Here is a 7,017-nt window from a genome sequence, read left to right as displayed (position 1 = left end):
GAGTAACTTAATATTTTTTTTTTTTTTTACCTGGGCTGAAGGAAGAGCATCTCAAACCTAAAAGCTAATATCAGTGCCATTGAGCTTTTGCTGTCTCTGCAAATACTGTGTACTGTTCAAAATACGTGTAACAATTGCTGGAGAAGAGTGAGCTTTTCTGTTTCTTGGGGCCATTGAGACTTGCATCTGTTGCAGCCTGAGTTCAGTCTTAGTTACATAACAGTTTAGATGCGTTTAGTATGGCACAGCAGCTGTGAAAAATGCTATTAGAACACCTGAAGCTGGATGTGTTGGGAATCCTTGCAGGCTTTCTCAGTTCTAAACTATAACACAAGGTGGCAGTGTATGTCATCACTTATACCCTCTATGTTTGCTCTAAAATTGGGGCATGGAGTGGAAAAATGAGTTGATGTCATGTGACCAAACAGTGATGCGGATTCCATTTTCTCTAGATTAGGAAAGCTTTGAAGAATATTGAGTTATTTTTAATGGGGTTAGAAAACTCCTTATAGTTTCCACTAATAAATTGGGGGAAAAAGTAGTCTTTGTTCTTTGTTAACAAAGATGTTATGAATGGTACATGATTATGACATGCTTTTCTTTATTTTGAAATCCTCAATTAGGAGAACAGAAGGACTCCTTTGGAAGTCCTAGGGAATATATGTCTGCATTTATTATCTTTTTCAAATATACTTGCCTGAAGCTTCATCTATTATCAGAATAGCTGATGTGAGCGCATGCAGTGCACAGAAAGCACGAAGAACAAATCTGAATGGATCTGTTGTTGTTGCACCTTGATGAGAACTTAAAGGCAAGTCTTGTTTTTCGCAATTCTTAATTAAGTGAAGATAAGTGCAGAGCCGTCTGGGAGGCATGAGATTTAAAAGTAATAAACTAAGTTCTTCGGTTTTGTGGCCTTGGGCAAATGAGTTAATTACTGCCACTTTGCTCATTAAATGGTTTTAATAAGGATTTGCTGAATTATGAGCATGTTTCTCTAGTGCCCAAGTAGCGATGTGAAATATGTTGAAATGCAACGCTAAGGCCTCTTATTGGACACAAAAATGCTTTGCAACTTCAGATGTGTTAAATCCAGAGACAGTACGTTCAGGTATAATTTCCAGTAGAGGAGACCTAAATACATTATAATGGAGTAAATTTTTTGCTGTTGCTCTTTTCTGAGGCAACTGTTGTTCAAAGGAAGATGTCTTCTCTATTTTCTTTTCCGTTTTTCCAACTGAACAGAGAAATAACACCAGACCTCTGGCATCATTTCTGTTCTTCACATTTGTGTGTTCAGTTTCAGCTTTGCTGCAGCTTTTAGATGTATTGTTGGGCCTCCTCCAGCCAGTGCTTAGAGATATTGAAGAAAGTACCTGTCGTTGCACTCTGAATCTACATAAGCTGATGAAAAATGCATCAGGTAAAGCTTTGTTTTTCTATAACTGTACTGTCTAGAAGAAATATTATTGTTCTGCTTACAGAGATGGTAGTTAAAAATAGGATTTTCAAGTGGCTAGTGTCCAATTTCTATCCTGTGGTTTATAGAAATTGTAAAATGAAAATTAGAGAAGGTGTATATTGATCATCTATTCTGAGTTTTCCACAGTTATTTTTTTTTGTGAACCTTCTACCAGTCAGAATGTATTTTTTTATCAGGAATATGTAATAATATTATGTCATTAGCTATTCTTTATGCAGAGTCACCAGGAGAGCAGTTGCTATGAAATCTGGCTCTGTTACCTAAATGTTCATTCCAGTATATCTGCGTGACAGTACAGCAATCCACAAATCTGCATAGGTGCAACATAGCACAAGAGAACAACTTGACAGTTCTTCTCTAGAATCCTCAGAAGACTGACTTCTGATAAGTACCTGGTAATCTTGTGTCAACACCTACATTCATTTTCTTCACCACTTTTCCTGAAAGCTAAACAGAGAATTCAAGCCAGCATCTCTTTGGCAGACCCTAATAACCATAAAATAATCATTTCAAATATGTTAATGGTAAAGAACGTATAGGAAGCTAACATTTTTGCTGCAAAAATAGTTACATTCAGCTTATCCTTATTATAAAAGGAAGCAGTAGGCAGATGTAGTACCTGTGGAGGAAAAAGGGGTGCGTAGTATTACATGGTAAAATTAATAAAATACTGTAGTAATTAACTCATGATTATCTGCAACTTATATTATGTGAACTAGCATGCATTCCACATAAAGTATGTCACAGTTTATACAAGTCTGATTTTTCTGAGGAAAAGATGTCTAGACTTGCTTCCCAATTTTGTTTCCTTTAAGTAGACAGCCGACTCAAGTTAGTACAACGGTTTGGGATGGTAGTCTTGTGCATGCAAGCAGCATGATGTTGTCTAAGGGTGTCTTTTTTCTTATGTCTCAAGTACAGGATTTAAATCCAGGGCTCTGGAGAGTGGCAAGTTGGGATGCTGAACTCATCAGACCGGATAACCTGTATTGCTGCCTGCTGTTGCTCCAACAGATTGCATGCTGCAAACCATTCATCTACATCAAATGATTTTTTGTTAACTGGCAGTATCTAAACAGTAATGTCCTCTTCTTCCATGAAAAGAAAAAAGTGGGAGGAGTCGAGTCACTTGGAATAATGTATTTGGATATATAAGCCTTATCTCACACACTCTGTATTCAGGACGTTTTGCAGCTTTTTTGTCCATTTGTTACTTGACCATTAACTGGATTCTACAGTGCAGCTAAGAGCAATTTAGATGAGGTTTTCTGATGGGGTTTTTTTTTTTTTTTTGGTCTTGTTTTCACAGGATCAGGTTTACAAAATGGCTGAGAGTAGCTTGGGTCTCTAGTTCAACTCCTGCCTCCAACAGAGCCATCCAGGGCAGGGTGTCCAAGCTCCCGTGCCCAGGCAGCTTTTGAAGCTTTTCCAGAAAGAGACCTCACTCTTTGGGTCCTTGTGCCAGCTCTTCATCTGCATAGTAAAGAAGCATTTCCTGATGTTCAGATAGATCCTTCAGTGCTTCAGTTTATTCCCTCTGCCTGTTGTCTTGGCACTGGGCACAACTGAGAAGAGCCTGATTCTGTCATCCCTTCAGGTATTTATAGGCACTGATAAGTTACGAGCAAATAAGAAATAGCCAAATTCTAAGAAAAACAGCTCCTCTTGGACCAACTTTAACAGACTAAGGGGGAAAGACAAATTTTATATAGCATTTCATCACCTTATTCACTGACATATGTTGATTATATCAGGGTATAAGTTCTTTGCTCTAGTGAGTGAGTTTTCATGACTATAAGTGAGACCACAGCTCTGCAGTCCTGCTGTCTGCGAAAGATGTGATTGCTTGAACTGTTTCTTGAAAGTGGGAGTAGTGGTACTCTTGCCTTCCTCTACTCCGTTATGCAGTGTCATATTTTCAATTTCTTAATTGAGTTTACTCTTACTTTCTGTAGCAGCCAGCTGATTAAGTCTTTGTCTCCTGGTTAGCAAATGAACAGACTCTTCTGTTTGAAAAGCATAATGGAAACACGGCTTGCTGTCATTCATCTTATGTGCAGCTTCTACTTGAATCTTTCTTTGTCATCCATCTTACAAGCTTTAAAAGGTAGTCTTCCTTTCTGAGACTGAGGGCATATCTGAAAAGTCCCTTTAAAGAATTGATGAACCTTTTCAATAATGTAACTGGGTTGCATGTTACTTGCCCAAGCCATTAGTGGTCTATATTGAAACTGTTTCAGTCATTCATTCTCCCAGCTGCCTTTGATCTTGTGTCATTTACATTGATCATACTTTACATATTTCACCAGGTGGGGAAAATTTCTGAATGCTTTTCTGTAGAAAAGCTTATTCTTTCGATACCATGAGTTATGTTCCTTGAGTGAGAGGTATCTTCACTGTGTAAAATGGAGTATTGACTGTACATTTTTAAAAATAAAATAAACCTGGGAATGCCTGTTGTTTCTGTGTAATCTGTGATAAGATGGCCTGATGTTTCTAAGTATATAGAGAGTGGGTGAGAACAGAATAAAGGCAAAAGGCTTTAGTCTGATGTGTAATATGTTGCTCCTTATCTGAGCTATAACAGGTGTTAAACACTTTATAGCAATTTGTCAAACAACCTGCAAGAAGTAGGTTTTGAATACATCACTTATCTGCTTAGGACTGTATTTTACTGCTCTGTAAACTGATACAAAAGCATTATTGGTAGCTGTGCACTGATGATGAAAGAATTAACATAATGCACATGTAAAGTTGCAAGAAGTTTCAGATGTTACTGACATTTTCTAATAAGCTGCAGCTGGGGTTGTAATGCTACACAGGGAGATGAAAAGGTGAGAAAGTAAGAATTAAGCAGGTCAGTGTACCGATTGAGTGGTATGAGAAATAATTCTCAAGCAACATCAGAAGTGTTACTCTCTTACAAAATATTTCTTAATTTCAGTTCAAAGACCACCAGTTGTGATCATGATAGCAATGGCTTTTCTGAAATCCTTTTTAAGCCCCTCTTAATCATTGGGCATTCAATGTGCCACAGCTGAGTTACTAGAAAGAGCTGGCATCTTCTTATTTGGTCTGAATTTGCGGTCTCCTGCTTTTGTTCTGGTAGCTGGTGTTGGGTTTTTTCTTCATTCAAATACTTTTTTTTTTTTACATCAATCTATGCTTGTGCAATAGGAACATAATTTCTGCACGCTTTGAAATATCTTAGGCATAGAAAGTGAGGGAGTCTTGAATTAGGTCTGGATGGATTAGGTCTGGACAGAGATTCTAGTTCAAGATATTGCCAAAATCTGCATGGTGATGCATGCAAGTAGACTAAACACAGAAGAGGAGTCTTAAAATGAAGTCATTACCCATATAAAGATATGTTTGTCTCTCAATGTCAGTCTTTTAAATAATGTGGTGTAGGGGTTGGTCTGCTTGCCAATTCCCTTTTCTCATACCAGCAGTATGTGAGCATGTAAAGGTATGAGATTGTGGGAGCTGGAGCACAAATACAGTCTTAGATGTTAATTTCTGGATTTGGCTGGGTGATTCAGCTTATTGCTCAGTTTCTTGTTTAAACAAACAAAAACACTTATGCGTTCAAACTGGGAGATTATCATCTATACCTTAGATTCATTTTTGATAGCAGTTGACGCTCTTTATAATGCTTCTGGCAATACAGATTCACCCAAACAAAAGTAGCCCAATGAGGAAACAGTGCAGCTGGTTGAGAAATTGTGGAAGTGATAGTGTTTTGAAATGACTGAGGAGGAGAAAAGCAAAAGCCTAATGCTCTTTGCGTATGGTCTGGAATGCCTTCTGAATGTTAGATTGCAGGAGATAATGCAACATAAATGAGAAAAGCATGCATGTTACCTGTTTCAATTACGTGTATGAAAATTGATGTTCTGTTTCAGTGTGTGATTACATGGTGTAACAGGCCTGTGGTCTTAAAGATAACATTGTTTTAAATGTGTCGACTTTAAACATTGCGCAGAGATGTTGACTTCAGATCCTACTTCCTCTTTATATTTTTCTGCTTGTGGTAACATTATCTTGTAGGCCTAAACTTTATAAAACCCTTTATTTCATGGCTATGTTCAGCAAACGTGCACTGCTCAACTTAATTTTATCTTCTCTGAGAACCAAAATGAGGTAGCTGCGAGTAAATGAAGAAGGGGAAAAAAGATAATGTAAAAATATTTCTAAAATGTATACTAGCGGATTTTTTTTCCATCATGAAGTCTTTAGTAGTTCCTTTTTTTTTTTTTTTTTTTTGCATTGTAGCTTAAATTGTAAAGCATGAAGAAGTTTTTGAGTGCAAGTTTTTATGGCTTGCAGCTTTTTGGAAAAGTTGTGTTGTTCTGTTAGAGGACTGATTTAATCCACTTACTTTCTGAAAAAGCTTTTGCTTCAACCTGCTGACAGTATTTCTCATTTACTGTTACTCCTGTATTTCAGTAGCAAATTGCCAAATTGAGAGTTGGTCTTTCATTATGATAATTACTAATGAATAGTTATATTTAAAATATCTCCAAACTGACTGATTTCCCAGACCAGTGTACAGCTGGAATAACTGGGGCAGGAAAGAGAGTGAGACACTTTCTTCCTTCTCTTAGCAACTCGTGCAAAGCAGCCCTTTGCACCCTGCTTTTTCTATGAGAATTTGAAAGACCAAACTCAGTTCAGCAGAGGCCTGTGGCTGTGGCTGGATTACTTGCCTGACTTATGTTGTGAGAGCTTGTAGAGGGTATGGATTTAAAAATTTTTAAAAGAAAAGAAAGAGGTGAGTTTGCACAGTGTAAAGCATTTGAGATTTTGGCTTCATTGTGTTCTATGTACCGAATGTTCTGTTCTTTTGTGCAACTTAAGCCACGTATCCCAAGCTGTCTCAACAATTGTCCCTTCTTGCTTTTAAACAGACCTTGTGACTGAGGTTCTCTGAAAGTACTTATGAAGAAATTGGGTTGTGTAAGCAATAATGTACTGTGGAGGCTTTGTGGCAATAGAACTTAGGAATTGGTACTACATTTTCTAGTTTCTTTGGTTAAACTGTTATCTCACACGTGCTTGTAAGGCTGTAATTATGCCATAGCACTTCTTATCATGTGTGGACAGATGCTTGGTTAAAACCAGATGGAGCAGCCTCTACTGTAGTCAGACCATGCTGTGTGAGTAAGCTTGTTAGGGTCAAAATGAAGTAAAATTCCTAGCTGTTCTCTACATGGTTGTAGATGAGGTCTGGTGTTTTTTCAGCTCCTTCATTCCAAGCGTAGTAAGGGTATGTGCTGGAGAAGATAGTGAGATATGTAGGAACTGTTGATTTCCTGGTCTTCTGTCATTTCATAAAGATTTTGATAAAGCGGGATGCATGTAACTCAAAGCTGTGACTAGGAAGTAATACAGACCCCTGGGTGCTTTGTTTTTCTGTGCACCTTTCCCTTCCTGCTCCTAGTTTTAAATTTGTCTCCTAGTTTTAAATTTGTCTTTTGTCTTACCACATCAGGGAATCAGGTTGATTTGGTTGCAGTTTTTCCTGTCACCAC

At 37.7% G+C, this 7,017-nt stretch overlaps 1 long non-coding RNA gene across 1 annotated transcript in view; it reads left to right on the top strand.

Annotated features, from left to right (window-relative positions):
* The window catches only part of LOC109367435, a 5,932-nt gene extending 1,990 nt beyond the window's left edge, over window positions 1–3,942 (top strand). Inside the window, exons 1-2 of the long non-coding RNA XR_002114571.2 lie at window positions 1–1,423; window positions 2,405–3,942. The exon at window positions 1–1,423 is cut by the window's left edge and continues 1,990 nt beyond it. This is a non-coding gene — a long non-coding RNA (uncharacterized LOC109367435). The remainder of the gene's footprint in view (window positions 1,424–2,404) is intronic.
* The last annotated feature ends 3,075 nt before the right edge of the window (window positions 3,943–7,017 follow it).

The sequence above is a fragment of the Meleagris gallopavo genome, chromosome 4 (assembly GCF_000146605.3).
Source record: "Meleagris gallopavo isolate NT-WF06-2002-E0010 breed Aviagen turkey brand Nicholas breeding stock chromosome 4, Turkey_5.1, whole genome shotgun sequence".
In the NCBI taxonomy this organism is placed as follows: domain Eukaryota; kingdom Metazoa; phylum Chordata; class Aves; order Galliformes; family Phasianidae; genus Meleagris; species Meleagris gallopavo.
Note: the sequence above shows the minus strand (reverse complement) of the source record. Positions and strands in the feature narration are given on the sequence as shown.